The 19,013-nt window shown below is 37.8% G+C and overlaps 2 pseudogenes; one reads left to right on the top strand and one right to left on the bottom strand.

Annotated features, from left to right (window-relative positions):
* Positions 1-225: 225 nt before the first annotated feature.
* LOC140604345 (pre-rRNA-processing protein TSR1 homolog pseudogene) lies at positions 226-5,938 on the top strand (annotated as a pseudogene).
* A 3,558-nt stretch (positions 5,939-9,496) lies between these two features.
* Positions 9,497-10,497, bottom strand: LOC140603365 (glyceraldehyde-3-phosphate dehydrogenase-like; annotated as a pseudogene).
* Positions 10,498-19,013: the final 8,516 nt, after the last annotated feature.

Genomic DNA, 19,013 nt, shown 5'->3' with positions numbered 1-19,013 from the left:
CCCTCTGCCTATGTCTCTGCCTCTCTCTCTCTCTCTCTCTGTTACTATCATAAATAAATAAAAATTAAAAAAAAAAAAAGAATTGAGTTAAAGTTATAAAAGACATGGTGCTTGTCCACAAATATCAGAGAGATGGCAGTGGAATCCTGGAATCCCGTCCTGAAGGGTCATCTGCCCTGGGAATATTCTGGTATCAATGTCAGTTGAGCACAGCAGATGGGTACTATGCAGAAAAGAGTTTCTTTGGCATACTTGAGACTGCTGTTCTTAGAAAAAGCCTTGCTCATAAGGTAGGTCCTTGGCTGGCATCTGGTAACTTGGTTTTGGGAGTATTTCCAGTCAACAACTAATTGATTAGGGCAGCTCATGGTGCCTAGATTACTTGAGCAAGCAATGGAGTTTAATCCTAAACACCTACTTTCCTTCTGGGAGTCTGGAATTTTGCTATATGCTAAAAAGAGAGTGCTTATGTGATTAGTCCCCAATAAAAGTTTGAGTGCTGAGTCTCTAATGGGTGTTTATAGTAGACAATATTTCACATATGTTGTTGCGGTGTTGTTGATGGGAGAAGAGTTCACTCTGCATGACCCCTCATAGGCAGAAAAGAGCATAAGGAAGCCCACACAGGAATTTATGGGAGATAGCTGTAAGAAGGCCTTGCAATTACACAAAGTGGGTTAGAAGAACATAAGGCAGAAAGCTGTCTCTCAGGTGGAAAGCCACCCTCCAGGGCAAAAGTGCCCAAGATTAGCCAGGAACACAACAGAGACACTTAAAACCTAACCTCTGACTAGAATGCTTGTCTCACTAGCTTTGTTGTCACAGATTGCAATCACCAGGAGATGAATGCCCGCCACCTATTGTTAGCTAAACTTAGTATATGTTAATGATTGCCTTGTGATCCTTGCCTCAAGCACCTACCCCGGATTTTGTCAGGAAACCTGAGTGAATACAAGTAATGGCAAAGCCTTCCCTGGGGCTCTTGTCCATTACTGACATTAACCTCTCTTGTTCTCATTTCTGCCTTTGTTCTGCTTGCTTGCTGGATGGGGGAGAACTTCTCAGGCTTCAATGGCCTGCAACAGGGATTCATCCAGATTCCACCTGTGTCTTTTTTCCTTTGTGGTCTAGCTGTGTATTCTGACAGCATCACTATTTCATTTAACCACAAATTAAACTAAACAAAAATAAATAAATAAAAGACGTGGTGCTTGTTTGGTCTTGCTTTCTAGTGTTATTAGTATTAGTATTAGTATTAGTATTATTAGTTTAGTGTTAGTATTCTGGGGTAACTCATAAACATAAGTTGCTGCATCTGACCCCTCCTACTACTGTGAGAGAAGCATGATGTTTATTGAGAGTTTTGGAGTTAGTAAGCAACAAATACATCATTTGGACTTGTCAGTACAACTCTTTTACCAAAGTTGGACGTGAGAGTTATTCTTATTATCCCTTGTGATACACCAGTGAAATTTTTACCCTCTGTCCTGAAGTACACAAAACTTTGGGCTCTGCAACACAGACTTATTAGCTCCCATGGGAGAATCCTTTCACCAGAGAACTCAACAATGGTTTCCAATACATTGCAATTTGAATTTGCCACCAGACCACTTTAGGTTCCTAATGATAGTGAATAAAAAATTAAAGAATCTTACTCTCCCAGGTGAGATATTTAGGTTAAGAGCTACTGTACTCTAAGGAAATTAGGTTTCTACTTTATAATAGTAAAAAGAAGATTATGTTTGGAATGTAGGCAATACCTTGGAGTGCCTTTTGGTACTTCTATGTCCTGTACTTAAAGGTAATTTGAAACTATAACAACCCTAATTCTGTGTGACTAATGGCCCAGAACCTTCAGGAATGAAGGTATGGTTTCCCCATCAAACAGGAAAACACATCCAGCCAATGTAATAACTGAGGGCAGTCATGAATGGTTAGGAAAAGAAGATAATTATAAAAACTGGCTATGGCCACATGAATAATTAGAAACAAGGACTACAATAGTTATTTGTATTTTTCCTTATATCAGTATAAGCATATTTGATCATGTATCAAATATTTACTTCTTTTTCTTTCCCACCCCCCTCTTGTCAAACACAAGAAATGTTCATTGATGCTGGCCTCCTACCTCAAAATTTGAGTTATAAGAAATCAAGAGGAATGTGGTTCAGCTAGGAGAGGAATTTTACACCAAGATGGTTAAAATAATTTTTATCCTCTTTGGGGAAAGATTAGCATGTTTTTTTTCTTGTTATGAGAGATAGTTGCATCATTAAAGATGAAGCATCACTTTGTTATTACCTTTGTTTGGAAATTTTGTATAGTTTATTTATTTATCTAATGATCTTAAGTATTTAATTGCTTTCTGAGGTACCTTTTTGGTGTGACACGCTTTTTTTTTTGTATATATTTTTTTATTGGAATTTGAATTGCCAACATATAGCATAACACCCAGTGGACATCCTGTCAAGTGCCCCCCTCAGTGCCTGTCACCCAGTCCCCCCAACCCCCTGCCCATCTCCCTTTCCACCACACCTTGTTCGTTTCCCAGAGTTAGGTGTCTCTCATGTTCTGTCACCCTCACTGATATTTCCCACCATTTTCTCTCCTTTCCCCTTTATACCCTTTCACTATTTTTTATATTCCCCAAATGAATGAGACCATATAATGTTTGTCCTTCTCTGATTGACTTACTTCACTCAGCATAATACTCTCCAGTTCCATCCACGTTGAAGCAAATAGTATAGTTTAAAATAGTGTATATATTGAAAAAAATAAATTAAATAAAATAAATAAAATAAAATAAAATAAAATAAAATAGTGTATATATTGGCCAAAATGACAAGGAATTGATTATGGGAGCTTTAAATTATGTTGATTTAGCTTAGGTAGAACTGTCTCCCTTCTGAATTCCTGTTCCTTCATAGTTCTGGGATAAGGTTGGCCTAACCTGGAGAAATTTGCAGAAGATTCAGAAGGCAAAGTGAAACAACAGCATGTTAATGCTTAGCAAGTGAGGTTAAGTGCTGCTACGTACAAGGTACGTCAAGATTGTGTTGACGTGCCTTGTAGATCTGGCAAAGCAGCCAAGTTGCAGGTGCTTTACTTCCTATCAGATATCTCCTTTCAGCTTCTCCAAATCCTGGAAGCAGTTTTTTTTTTTTTTTTTTTTTTAAGATTTATTTATTTATTCATTCAGAGAGAACAAGAGAGAGGCAGAGACAGGGAGCCCGATGTGGGACTCGATCCCGAGTCTCAAGGATCACTCCCCAGGCTGTAGGCAGCACTAAAACGCTGCCCTGGAAGCAGTTTTTGAAAAGTGTCATGTTCAAGTGCATCAGCAATTTTACTGGTTGTCTAAATCATCAACATTGGGAGTTTAACCTCAGGTTTCCAGCTCACTTTTGCATATTCCAATTTGCCATTACTCTTCCTTCACTTCATGTCATCCATTTTTTTTCCCAAACTGTGGGACATTTTGAGACTTTAGAAATAGCAGCAGATGCATGGGCTACTCTTATGCAGACTTCATCAATACGCACAATCCCATAAGATTTCTTACTGGCTTTGTTTCTTTGATTAAAAGAGCTTGATACAGGCTGACTGGCTACACCTGAGTGGCAGCATGGTGCCCCATTGTCCAGGCCATTAAAGTAGCAGAATAAATCTCATAAAGGCAGGCAGCACTAGAATCTAGAATCTGCACATTGGGATGGGAAAGGCTGTCTAGCACTGAAAATCCTAAGCAAGAATGTAAGAAAAGAGCTCAACAGAGTAGACCAGAGGTGTCATGCCAGCCACCTCTGAAAGTGGAAGAAGATGATTCTGGCAGAGAAGAAACACCTGGGCATCAAGGATGGCCCTCCTCATCAGGTATTGGTGGTGCCCCTGCACAACAGGATTTCCCTGACAGATGACGTTAGTTGTTTCAAGATAAGGACACTGGAACAGTACACTTGAATGAATGGGAAAACACCACTAGCTCTTTGCTGTTAGGCACTCCTTAAAACATCAGTGATTTTTCACATTTACGAGGTCAGGGGATCTGCACACTATGTTAGACATGGCTAAAGTGGTACATACCATCCTTTTCCTCCTCGATCCACTAGAAGGCTGGGGCAGCACTGGGAATTACTGCCTTTCCTGCCTCTTTGTTCAAGGTCTTCCCACCTATACACAAGCTCTCCAGGGGATTTTTGGCCTCCCACTGAAGAAACAAATAGATGTCAGAAAGAAGCTAAGTAAAGCAACAGAGAAGCACTTTCCTGGTGACAAACTTCTATTGGACACTCAACAGGAGGTAAAGATGCTACTCAGGCAGCTGGATAACCAAAAGCAATGGCATCTTTCCTTTCCAGATTGACAAGCCTAACCTGTTTGCACATGCTGCTGATTTTGTGCCCAGTGAAAAGAAAAACTTGGTGAGCACCTTGAAAAATCTCAGGCTCTATTCATGAGCAGACTCTGAGTGTGACTAACTTGCTGCATATTACTGGACAAGATTATTTCCAGATGAAACAGATAGATGCCCCTATGGACCATTTCCCTTTAAATCCTAGAGTGGTCAAATTCCAAAAGGCCCTAGCAGTGGCAATGGAGATTTGCACTAGGATACTATAGCTGGTATGGAGGAAGACCTTAAGGTCCTAACAAAGTCAGACCCTGGTAGACAAGAATCTTTGTAAACAGAAGTTATCCCAGATTTGATGGAAGAGGAGAAAACTTGGCCCACGGAGGGGTAGCTAAGCAAGGCAAAATTACTTCTTGAAGGAAAATTCCAAGGTGGTAAAGACGATTCCCAAAGGGATATCAAATTAGCAACCTGAATAGATTTTGGATGAGGATGGTCTAAGTGGTGGGGAAGATGAATATGATGATATGGAACATGAGAATTTTATTGAGGAAGCATCTCAGAATAAAGATAGTGAAGAGGAATGGAGGAAGAATGTGAAATGGACTATAGGAGAGTCTGTCATCTTCAGAGGGTCCTGAGAAAAACCTTCCTCAAGATTAAGCTCTCATCTTTCATTTTCAGAGCTTTAGTAATATTAGGAAATGCATTTTTAAAGAAACTAAGGGGGAAAAAGTTGAAGGAACTATGGTTGGTTGATATGTCATACTTCATGTCTGAAGTTCCTGTGTCAGTGGTTGAGTACTTCAAGCAAAGAGAACTGTTGATTCCATTTTCATTACCACCTGATGAGCAGAAGATGTCAATATTGAATATGGTAGTGGGCTGGAACTCTGGCAACACTAAGCCAATGGAAGCTAGAGTAGCTGATCTTCCATTGTGGGTTCAGGCACTTCCAAGCCTCACCTTTATTATCTCAGCACACTGTGGCAGATAAACACCAATTTTAGAGACTTCTTATCCACTGACAGGGCCTTGGTGGTGACATTATATGGCCCAATCACTTTTTCTCCCGCATCTGTGCTGCTTTTCCAATAGAATAGCAATGGGAGACCCAGCTTCATCACCATAGGCTTCTATGGTCAGTGAATCCAGACAGAATGGTCATCAAGAGAGTTATTTTGAGTGGTCATCCTTTCAAAATGTTTGCTAAGATAGCAGTAGTGCATTACATGTTCTTAAACAGAGAAATGTGTTATGATTAAAACCAGTGGAACTGAAAACAAAGTGGGGCCACAGGGGATATATCAAGGAGCCTTTAAGTACTCATGGCACCTGAAGTGCAGTTTTGATGGGAAGCTAAAATCCCAGGACACAGTACTGATGAACCTCTATAAACCAGTTTTCCCCAAATGGATTTATGATCCCGATGTACCAGAACCAGTACTGTGGGTGAAAAGTGAGATTTCTTCAGCAGTGCTCAAAGAGGACATGGAGCAAATAGCAAACTATTATCTTACTGAAACATCTACTTTCCATTACGATTTTGAAAGCTTTTTGAGAGGGGAAAATAAGAAGTTGAATTAACCAGAAAACAAAATTTCTGAGTGTCTGCGGACACTGAATCCCTCCCATCTGTTCTGTGCAAATTAAACAGAAACAGATTGATAAAGAGCTGGCCATTTAGCCCACTTCACCCAAGTTAAGGAGGTTAAGTCTACATTTCCACCACTGAGCACAGTACTAAGATACTAAGATGCTTTACTTCCGGAGAAACTGAAAACGCTGAGACAGCAGAGCAACCCCTGCACCAGTTCGATAAGCAGTTCCATCCTCTCCCATACCAGCTGGGTTACATACTGTTGCTATGGAGGGAAGTAAGAATTAGTGAAATGAAAGAAAGGGAAAGAGCCTAGTTGGCTGGCCTTTACAATTTAAGGACATATGTGGTTATATGCCTAGTCTGAATTTTCTTCTTGGCCATATGTATGTGTTTGCCAATGAAGGACAGGGCTTTGCTTTTTTTTTTTTTTCCCCATCCTAACTCTGCTTCTACTCTTGAGACAGTTGTCTGAATACATCTGGGGCACCCTCCCACCTTATTCTTTCAGCACACGTGGCAGATAAACATAAATTTCAGAGGTTTCCTGTCTGCTGATGTGGCCTTGGTGGTGACAATATATGGCCCAATCACTTTTCCTCCTGCATCTGTGCTGCTTTTAAAATAGAATAGCAATGGAATACACAGCCTTATTGCCATAGACCATCAATTGTTAGTGAATCCAGACAGAATGGTCTTCCAGAGAATTGTTTTGAGTGATTACACCTGTGGCATGGACTACCCTTGTGAGAATGATCCAAAAAAGAGGACTGTGAAGGCCCTGGGACTGGAATTAGGTCCTTTTCAGTAGGTAACTGCGGGATTCCAGGATCCATAGCATGATCTAAAATGGATATATGTGTTGGTACATTCCCTGAATCCACAGATTCCCATTTAAGAGGAACAGTGCAGCCATAGGAAGGCCAGACTAGAACCATTTAAAGTATTTATCTCAAGGAAATGTGTGTGTGTGTGTGTTGGGGGTGGGGGGGTCTTATAGCAGTAATAGTTTGAGAACTGTCCAGAAGGCCATAATGGTTGGAGTGGAATAAGCAAGAAAATGTGGTAGATAAAGTCAGAAAAAAGGAGGAGCTGGGGCAGCCCAGGTTGCTCAGCAGTGTAGTGCAGCCTTCGGCCCACAGCGTGATCCTGGAGGCCCGAGATAGAGTCTGGTGTTGGGCTCCCTGCATGGAGCCTGCTTCTCCCTCTGCCTGTGTCTCTGCCTCTCTCTCTCTCTCTCTCTTTCTCTCTCTCTCTCTCACTGTTTCTCATGAATAAATAAATAAAAACCTTAAAAAAAAAAAAAAGGTGCTAGATAACAATTGTCAGTGGTTCTCAACCCAGATGCCCATCAAGATCACTGGGGGGCTTTTAAGAAATACTCTTGCATGTCACTAACTTTAGAAATTCCAATTTAGTTGATCTGGGGTAAGGTCCAGTCACAGACAATTTAAAAAGTAGCCTAGATGACTTCAATGCAGTCAGCTTTGGAGACCACATACACAGGCACCTGGCTTCCTCTCTGAGATAGGAAGCTAGTGAAGAATTTGGGGCAGAAGGGTGTCATATAATGTTATTTGCATTTCAAGAGAAAAAGGTGCATTGAGGAGCTATAGAGAGATCAGTTAAGAGGTTACCGAAATAATGCAAGAAAGAGATTATGGTGCTCTGGACCAAAGTGGTGTCCCTAGAAATGATAACTCATATATGTGTGCTACTATTTATAACAAGTCTAGATAATTCTAACGTAATAAGTTCTATTTAAGTTACTGCCTAAAAAAAATAATACATACAGCAGAGCCTCAAGTTTATTCACTATCTAGTTTACAATTCAAGTAAGTTTTTTAAATCATTTTTAATGACAAAAATAACATAGTAAAACAAGATTGCTTTCCAGACGGCAACTGATTTTCACTCTTTCCAAAACTATGGTTAAGTTAGTAAAAACCCCATTCTTAGGTAAATTGTCTTGCAGCCATTTTTTCAGCATACATCAAGAATACCATTAACTTTTTAAAAAATTAAATTCAATTAGCCAACATATAGTACATCATTAGTTTTTAAGGATTTATCATAGGAAAAGCATATACTCATTAATTTGAGAAGAAAACTAGGGCAGGTGGGATAATTTAAGAAGCCATGTTGAGGTATAACATTATTTTTTAAATGCAGTAACTAACATTATTCACCTATAGATGTGTTTCTCTGTGCTACTTGGTTCATGTGTTAATCTTGCTTATTATGTGTGATTGTATTGAACTCACCGTCAGGAAAAAAAGGAAAAAAAACCTGGAAAAATACCTGAATACATAATATACAACATTTAACTTCATGCTTTTATAAACCTGAATATGATATGATATATTTTAATCTCCTCATATTTACTCCATTGGTAGGGAATGGATTCCTGCCCTAACGCTATAAAGATGACCAAGTACATGACACTCGAGTCTGGACAGATGGAATTGACAGCAGTTTATTAGTCACATATATTCACCGTCTAGTGAAGAAATACTCCATGACATGTAGGGCCACATGGTAGTTGCAAATGAGAATAGAGTGAATAGCCAGGGCTGTGGGAAGCAGGCTTTGTAGTATCAAGAGAGAGAAGTGCCCCTGGTTCCTTGGGAAGATGTGATTGGCTTATTTGTATAATTCTGTGAACTGCTAGGAAACTGAAACCTGCTACAAAGGGAAAAGCAGACACTGTACCTGGTCTCTGAGAAAAGGAAGTTTGTTTAGCTAAGTAACCTTATATATGGTTGCAGATGGAGTGGAAAACTTATGGTTTTAATATTTGAGACCCTCCCCATATTACCAGATGTCAAAGCAGCATGTGATTTTAATTTTAAGCTTCATATATAAGTCAAAGGAAAAAACAAACATATACTATCTTTAGGACTTTTTCTTTTTCTTTTTTTTTTTTTTTATTGATGTTTGATTTGCCAAAATATAGTATAACACCCAGTGTTCATCCCATCAAGTGCCCCTCCTCAGTGCCCATCACCCAGTTAACCCGTCCCCCTGCCCGCCTCCCCTTCCACTACCCTTTGTTCATTTCCCAGAGTTAGGAGTCTCATGTTTTGGCACCCTCTCTAATTTTTTCCACTCATTTTCCCTCCTTTCCCTTATAATCCCTTTCACTATTTCTTGTATTCCGCATATAAGTGAAACCATCTGATGATTGTCCTTCTCTGATTGACTTAATTCACTCAGCATAATACCCTCCAGTTCCATCCATGTCAAAGCAAATTGTGGGTATTTGTCCTTTTTAATGTCTATAATATTCCATTGTATATATAGACCACATCTTCTTTTAAAAATTTTTCTTTTTCTTTTTTTGGCTGGGTACAGTATACTTTATTGATGGTACATGACAAGGTAGGGCTCCCCAAGCCCCTCCCCTTCCTCCAGGTCTGGGATGTAAATTGGAGGTCAGGAGATTCTCAGTGTGTTGGGGGATTAAGTTGGGGCAGGGACTTCCCAGCAACTGAGGGCCTCTCTCTTCCTCTTGTTCTTGCTGGGACTGGTGGTCCAGGAGGCTTTTACTCCTTGGAGGCCATGTGGACCATGAGGTCCCCCACCTGGTTTCTGTAGCTGAATTCATTATCATACCAGGAAATGAGCTTGACAAAGTGGTCATTGAGGGCAATGCCAGCCCTGGCGACAAAGGTGGAAGAGTGGATGTCACTGTTGAAGTCGCAGGAGACAACCTGGTCCTCAGTGTAGCCCAGGATGCTCTTGAGGGGGCCCTCCAATCCCTTCTTCACCACCTTCTTGATGTTGTCATATTTGGCAGTTTTCTTCAGGCGGCAGGTCAGATCCACAACTGACATGTTGGGGGTGGGGACACGGAAGGCCATGCCAGTAAGCTTCCCATTCAGCTCAGGGATGACCTTGTCCACAGCCTTGGTGGCACCAGTGGAAGCAAGAATGATATTCTGGGCATCCCCTTGGCCATCAGGCAACAGCTTCCCAGAGGGGCCATCTGCGGTCTTCTGGGTGGCAGTGATGGCATGGACGGTGGTCATGAGGCCCTCCACGATGCCAAAGTGGTTATGGATGACTTTGGCTAGAGGAGCTAAGCAGTTGGTGGTGCAGGGGGCATTGCTGACAATCTTGAGAGAGTTGTCATACTTCTTGTGGTTCACACCCATCACAAACATGGAGGCATCAGCAAAAGGACAAGAGATGATGGCCCTCTTGGCCCCACCTTCAAGTGAGCCCCAGCCTTCTCCATGGTGTTAAAGACCCCAGTGGACTCTACAACATACTCAGCACCAGCATCACCCCATTTGATGTTGGTGGGATCTCACTCCTGGAAGATGGAGATGGACTTCCCATTGATGACAAGTTTCCCATTCTCAGCCTTGACCGTGCTGTGGAATTTGCTGTGGGTAGAATCATACTGGAACATGTACACCATGTAGCAGAGGTCAATGAAGGGCTCATTGCTGGCGACAATATCCACTTTGCCAGAGTTAAAAGCAACCCAGGTGACCAGGCGCCCAGTATGGCCAAATCTGTTCACTCTGACCTTCACCATCGGGTCTCGGGGACTTGGCTGGCACTGCACAGAACATGCAGCTGTCTGTCAAAATGGGGAGGAGCCTAGGACTTTTTGTAAGACCCTCTAAAAGAATATGCTTCTGGTAGCCACACATGGAGCAGAATGTGGTAGAACTGCCTAGACCCATGAACAAAAAATAAATACCCAACATATATCTCTGATTTTGTGTGTGTGTGGTAATCATTCACCACTTAACAGAAACCAGTACAGAAATTCATAAGTTTTTGACATGAATAATAAATAGATGATTGTGAAAAATAAGAATAATCTATGAAGCACACATATGGATTTCTGATCATATAGATTTAATTTTTCTGAGAAGTGAACATTTCTATCTTATTCTCTCTAAGATAAGCCCCATGCTGTTGCACTCTCCTTGTTACGTCTTATTTTTCTTAGAGTATGGATATAGTTTGTCATTAAATTTCAACTATTTGTATATTGCTTTTATATTTATGATAAATAAACATTTCTAAAAGACTTGTGTTGATTCTTTAGGATGGTTCTCATATTTATATGTCAATGTTCTCCAGAGAAAGAGAATTAGTTCATAGAATTATGGAGGTGGGCATTCCCCAAGTTTAGGACAGTGTGAGTTAGCAAACTGGAGGCCTAGGAATGCTGATAATTTAGTTCTAATCTGAATGTTGTCAGATTCCAGACTCAAGAAGAACTAATGTTTCAATTTGAGTCCAAAAGCAGAGTGAAGAAGAAGGCAATGTTTCAGTTCAAAGGCAATCAAGCAAGAATTATCTCTTATTCGAGGAAGGATTAACCTTTTTGTACTATTCCAGCCTTGAACTGATTTGGTGTGTCCCACCCATATAAAGGAAGGCAATTTACTCTACTCAGTCCACCAATCTAACTGTTAATCTCTCTAAAAACACCCTCAGAGAAACATTAAGAATTATGTTTGACCAAATATCTGGGCATCCCTTCAATTTGGCACATAAAATTAACTATCATTAATTATGTGAACCAAAATGTATCTGAAATAGTTCTCAATGTATCACCATGATACAGAGTAATGATAGATTAGTGTACAATTCAAGTGCATTCAGAAGGCAGATAAATAAAAATCACATATTCTTATTATAAGTTCCTGAATCATAAATTTCAGTTAATATACAGGAAACTAGAAATAGAGCTAAGTAATCTAAATTTTGCTTGTCCATTATGGCCATTGATTCATTTTTACCAAATTATGTATTATCAAAAGTGGTATAATAATTTCTTTTGGTGTTACAACTTATCCTCAAGAACTTTATTTTGCAGGACGCCTGGGTGGCTCAGCAGTTGAGCATCTATCTTTGGCTCAGGGCATGATCCTGGGGTCTCAGGACTGAGTCCCACATTGGGCTCCCTGCAGGAAGCTTGCTTCTCCCTCTGCCTATGTCTCTGCCTCTCTCTCTCTGTCTCTCATGAATAGATAAATAAAATCTTTAAAAAAAAGAACTTCATTTTGCATGTTCAGATCAATTGACCTTATATAACATATCATAAGAAAAAAGTTCGTGAATAATATGTCATAAGAAAGAAAAAAGGATATTGGATTTTAAACATGATAAATAAATAGGTTAAATTAAAATATAGCTTTTAGAAGATATATAAATTACCAACAGATGCATTGAAAGATGTTCAACATCACTCATCATCAGACAAATACAAAACAAGACTACAATGACATAGCACTTCACATCTGTCAGAATGACTAAATAAAAAACACAAGAAACAAGTGTTGGTGAGGATGTGGAGAAACAGGAACCCCCATGTACTCCTGGTTGGAGTGCAAACTGGTGCAGCCACTATGGAAAACAGTACAGCGGTTCCTTAAAAAGTTAAAAACAGAACTATCCTATGATCCAGTAATCACACTACTGGGTACTTACATCAAAAATACAAATACACTAATTTAGAGTTGTATATGCACCCCTATGTTTATTGCAGCATTATTTATAATAGCCAAATTATGGAAGCAGCCCGGGCATTCATCAACAGGTGAATGGATAAAGAAGATGTGGCATATATACACAATGGAATATTGCTCAGCTATAAAAGGAATAGAAACATTGTCATTTGCAACAACATGGATGGAGCTAGAGAGTATAATGCTAAGTGAAATAAGTCAGAGAAAAACAAATACCATGTGATTTCACTCATTTGCAGAATTTAACAAACAAAACAAATAAAGGAAAATAAAGAGAGAAGGACAAAACAAGAAACAAACACTTACCTATAGAAAACAAATGAATGGTTACCAGAGTGGGGGATGGGTAAAAATAGGTGATGGGGATTAAAGAGCGTACTTATGATGAGCACTGAGTAACGTTTAGAATTGTTGAATCACTATATTTTACATCTGAAATGAATATAACACAGTATGTTAACCATACTGGAAATATAATAGAAAACAATAAATATAAAAAAGAAATAGAGCTTTTTTTTTTTAAAGATTTTATTTATTCATTTATTAGAGACACAGAGAGAGAGATAGAGAGAGAGGCAGAGACACAGGCAGAGGGAGAAGCAGGCTCCATGCACCAGGAGCCCGATGTGGGATTCGATCCCGGGTCTCCAGGATTGCACCCTGGGCCAAAGGCAGGCGCCAAACTGCTGCGCCACCCAGGGATCCCAGAAATAGAGCTTTTATTCAAGTCATCTCCACCTTAAAAGCTTACCTTGATAATACAATAACCAAATTATAATTATAATAAAATTTCATAATTTTCTATGATATCCAACATATTAATTAAATTAACTATTATAATGAAGATGAATGGATAAAACTTAAAATATCTGAAAATAAATATGTGGTCAAAATACACATAGAGAGATATTTATCATATCAATATCTAAAACAGTAAAACTTTAGAAATTTTTAAATATTCATTTATCAGTAAGATATATTACAAATGCAGCATATTCATAGTATTGATTCCTAAGTGACATATTAGGGCTATGCAATATGATGACACAGAATTTGAATCGATAAAATGGCATGAGAAAATATTTAAACATAATTCATTTTGTAATTTTAAGTGCTAAAAGCAGTCTTACATGTGCACTATTGTTATTATACCACAAAATAATAAAAAGTGTAAAAAAAAATTTTTTTTAAATCTGGGAAGAAGTCAAACTATATTTTAAAAGTAAATATTTCTAGGAGCAGCTGGCTGGTTCAGACAGTATGGCATGCAGCTCTAGATCTCAGAGTTGTGAGTTTAAGCCCCATGTTGGGTGTAGAGATTACTTTAAAAAAAAAAAAGAGTAAATATTTCCTGATTATGGGCTGGTGGGGTGATCTGTATATTTACTTTCTTTTGACATGTGTGTTTTCCAAGTGTATAAATTGCTCACAATAATTATTAACACTAAAATGATTGTTTTTGTAATACATGCTATCAGCCTGTTCATAAAGAAAAGTCAAGCTAATAAAGTCACAATTAATTTTACACTGATGTTAAGAGGAATAAAGAAATCTGCATATAAACCCAATAGCCATTTGTGTTTTGTTTGAGTATTTTCTTCTAATACACAGGAGAAAGCAGGATAAACTTCAATTGAAACTTCAGTAAATCTAATGTTCTCATTTCTAAGACAATTTTATTGAAGTAATAATAGTTATTCATTCTATAATGAAAATAATGCCACTGTTTTTGGAAATGTAGCTGAATAAACATGCATAAATAATTTTAAGTGATAGAATTATACATGTTTTACACTCCTGAGGGAATAAATACTCTCTTTCAAGAAATTTATGGGGATTCTTTGTAAGAAACCTGAAGAAATTTTTAATTCAAGGAAGTAGTGTTGGAAACAGCATAATCAGTTGCATTTAAAATAGTAGAATAATCTAATGATTACAAACTGAACAAAAAAATAAGATCAATTCCCTTTTCATTGGTGTTTGATTACATTTCCATATGACCAAGTTTTCCGACAATATTTTAATATGTCACAAAACTTCCCATTGATTGCGACATAGACATGGGCCAAGTCTTATTGAAACTAAAGATTCAGTAGGGATGATGACAGATGACATTAATTGAAGATTTTATGTATCTTTACCATGTTTTATAGATGGTTGCTGAAGGCAATTGTATCACATTTGCTGGTGAAATAACAAGAGAGAGAGAAGATGATTTTGTAGTGTGTTTGCAAAGGGAGAGGAAGAGTGAGTAAAGCATGATCAATGTTCTAAGCCGAGGGTAAATGCATTATAACCATGAGGAATTTGGAAAGTTGAAGGAACTGAATGAGAACCAGTGCTAGCAAAACCCAGGCAGTAAGAAACCCAAACATACAGGGTCATGGAAGTCAGCAGAGATATGAGTCTTTATAGCTAAGAGTATTGGAAGTGGCATGATTCAGTCTGAATTTTTAAAAGACAACTTTCACTGCACTGCAACAAACAGGGAAAAAACAAGAACAGACAAAATATCAATTGGGAATGTGTAGACAGAAACTTGGACTTGATTGTAGAGCTGGAGAAGATTGAAGAGGTTCAAGGAATATTCATGCAGTATGATCAAATAAATTTGAATATAGATTTCTTTTGAGAGCTGGGAATAAAAGGGGTTCTGGCTTATTTTTTTTTTTTTTAAATTTTTTTTTAATTTTTTATTTATTTATGATAGTCACACAGAGAGAGAGAGAGAGAGGCAGAGACACAGGCAGAGGGAGAAGCAGGCTCCATGCACCGAGAGCCCGATGTGGGATTCGATCCCGGGTCTCCAGGATCGCGCCCTGGGCCAAAGGCAGGCGCCAAACCGCTGCGCCACCCAGGGATCCCGGGTTCTGGCTTATTAAACAGGGAGGATATTGCTCCTATTTATTAAAAATTAAGTTTGGGATTGATAGATTGGAAGTGGCCAGTCTGTGAATTTTGAGATTTGTGAATTGAACTAAACTTTTTATTTTTTAGTATAATGAGTAGGTTAATAACAGTAGATTAATTTTATAGAATATTTAGAAGAAATATCCATTATTGGTGTGGAAAAAATTAAAAAACATACATATATAAGTATAATCATCCTATATTAACGTCAAAGTGTCCTGATGTAATAGCTATAAAACAAAACTATACCGCATTAATTAATTATAAAGCATATGTAATATAACGTGTTATAAGCATATAGAATAAAATGTGTTTAATAATCTATTTTTATGGGTTTATTCTCATACAACACAGGTGCCTTTCATCATAAACATACAGAAATAGGAAACTTTTAACAAATTTATGGTCTCTAAATAGCTAATATCTTTTATAAGGGAAAAAGCTGTGATCACTAAGTATGGACTATGTTTTAGTGGTGGTACATACCCATTTTTTTCTCCCACTCTAGTTGGAGAAAAATCACAGCCACTTAGCCTCATTTATTGTTTGTTATGAAAAGCAAGAAAATAATTGTGTTTTGATTAATAATTATCTCTTAAGTGTGTACAAATGAGGTGAAAAACAGTAGGATAGAAGAGCACAGCATGTCTAATTGAGAAAACTGCATGATTGGCAATATCATGTTATACCAGGAGATAGACTAAAATCAATTTAGCTGAAAATCAAAGAACTGACTACTCAAGAGTAACAATGCATAAGACTAACACGTTAGTCAATAATGTTTCCTAGGAAGAGCAAAAACACAAAACAGTCATATTTTCACTTCTGAAAAGTTCAAAAGGTGATAAAAATTGGAGCAATAGACAATAAATTGTACAATAAAGCCTGGGAATTATATCAATGTTCACATAAAATTCATCTGAAAAATATAAATTCATAGTCTTGTATGGGAAATATTTTTCAATACAATTTTGATGTGACTAGATCAGGTCACATCAAAATCTTGGCTTATCTTGTTTAGTCTAAGAAGATCTGTATGAGTTTCTTATATATTTTGGATATTAATTCCTTATCAGATATATGGTTCACAAATACTGTCTCCCATTACATAGGTTTGCCTTTTAACTTCTGTTGATCATTTTCTGTGTAGAAGCTCTTTATTTTGCTGTATTCCCAATTATTTAATTTTTATTTTATTTCCTGTTCTTTGGTGTCAACAAAAATTGAGAACACTAATATCAAGAAGTCTTTTTCCCCTGTGTCTTATTTTTCTTTATGGTTTCAGGTCTTACATTTAAGTCTTAATTCATTTTGAGGAGATTTTTATGTATGCTATAAGATATGGGTCCAATTTCATTATTTGCTTGTGGATATCTGGTTTTCCCAACATCGTCTATTGAAAAGACTATTCTTTCCCCATTGGATGTTTTTGGCACTCTTGTTAAAGATCAGTTGACTGTCAACACATTTTTTTTTTTTCTGTACTCTCTGTTCTATTGATCTATATTTCTGTTTTAATTACTATAGCTTTGTAGCATAGTTTGAAATCAGGAAGGGTGAGGCTTTCAGCTTTGTTCTTTTTAAGATTTCTTTGGCTCTTCAGCATCTTTTGTGGCTTATTCAAATTTTAGAATTTTTTTTTTCTATTTCTGTACAGAATGTCATAGGGGTTTTGATCCAGATTACATTGAATCTGTAGCTCACATTGTATGGATAGGATGGTCATTTTAACAATATTAATTCTACCAATCCATGAATATAGGATATCTTTCCATTGATCTGTCTTCTTTAATTTCCTTCTTCTATGTTTTATGAATTTAGTGTGCAAATCTATCACCTATTTGCTTCAGGTTTTTCAGAAGTATTTTATTTTTTTGGTTGCTATTTTAAATGAGATTTTATTTTCTTTTCTTTCCTTTTCTTTTCTTTTCTTTTCTTTTTTTTCTTTTCAAGATTTTACTTATTTATTCATGAGAGACACAGAGAGAGAGGCAGAGACACAGGCAGGGCAGAGGGAGAAGCAGGCTCCATTCAAGGAGCCTGATGCGGGACTCGATCCTGGGTCTCCAGGATCATGCCCTGTGCTGAAGGCAGACGCTCAACCTGTTGTGCCCAAGATTATGAATCAGAGAAACCACCAAGGAGCCGACACTGATGCAAGTGCACAAGGGTTTATTAGCAAGCTCCAGCTTGGGTCCAAGTATACCAGACACAGCAGGGGAGGGACTTGGACCCCAAGGTGGGTTTCAGCTGGGTTTTTATGTGCTGGTCTAGGGGATTTCCAGAAGGGTGGAGGAATTTCCTAAGCTCTATTCTCATTCCGATTTGGGACTTTCAAGGGCATTAAGCTCTATTCTTATTCTGATACAGGGCTTCCTGCCAAGGGCATTAAGCACAGGAGCCTGAGATGGCTATACTTGTGCTAACGCTGAACTTGAGGTGGAATGGCTTTAATTTTCTCTGCCTCCACAAACGCTGAATCACCGAGGCTTCCTGAGATTTTCTTAATATCATTTCCAAGTAGTTATTTTTTAGTGCATAGAAATACCACTGATTTCAGCATGCAAATCAATGTGACATACCACATTAACAGGCCTGAAAGATGAAAACTACATAATTCAATAGAGGCAGAAAAAGTATTTGACAAAATTCAACATCCATTCATGATAAAATGTGCCAACAAAATATGTATAGAAAGAACTTTACTAAACGCAATGAAGTCCATATATGTAAAACCTAGGGCTAAAATTATAGTCAATGAGGAAAAACTGAAAACTTTTTCTCAAGGTCCAGTACAAGGCAAGGATGCTCACTCCTAGCACATCTATTCGATATAGTGCTAGAAGTTTTAGCCAGAGCAATTAGACAAGAAAGAGAAATAAAATGTATCCACATTGAGGAGGAAAAAAGAAAATTACCTGTTTGCAGATGACATAATCACATATGTAGAAAAACCCAAAGCCTCAACAACAATAACAAATTTAGAACTAACAAATTCAGTAAAGTTGCAGGATAGAAAAATCAATATAAAAAATTAATGGCATTTCTTTTCTCTACTTTTAAATGCTGAAGTGAGTCAGTCCTCAGAACTCTTTTCTCCTAGATCTACATTCAGTGCCTAGAAGCTTTTGTTGAGGCCTTACCTCAAACCTCATCTCCTATTAAATTTTAGAAATTAGTATCACTGTTCACTGGATTGTGTAATATCATGAAGTCTACCTTGACACCTTTTCCCTTCCAAATTCTATTTATTCAGCAAAACTATGATTCTACCTTTGAAACATAACTTTGTTAATAGATTTCTTCATTTTACTTTGTTGCTCCATATTTTTTCTTAAATCTTTGCTTATTTCCAACCTTTCAGCAAATTTTCATTTCTTTCCTGCTCTTTGAATTTAGTGCTCCTCAAATGTTACTCTAGGCACACCTTTAATATTCCTTTGAACATTCTTCCCTGCTCTCTTGTAATATGAAACGACTATGTTCTCATAGTCCTTGAATCTATATCTTCAAGGTAAAACCCTTTCCACCTAAGATATATGTCCACTCTCCTCCTGAGACTGTCTTCTTGTGTATTTTATTCATAGCTAAAAATGACACAATATCCAAAACCTATTGAGTATTTATGCACCTGGCACTAATTTAAATGCCTTAC

This window comes from Canis lupus, chromosome 14 (genome assembly GCF_048164855.1).
Source record: "Canis lupus baileyi chromosome 14, mCanLup2.hap1, whole genome shotgun sequence".
Classification (NCBI taxonomy): Eukaryota; Metazoa; Chordata; class Mammalia; order Carnivora; family Canidae; genus Canis; species Canis lupus.
The sequence above is the reverse complement of the archived record's forward strand: the minus strand, read 5'-3'. Positions and strand labels throughout refer to the sequence as shown.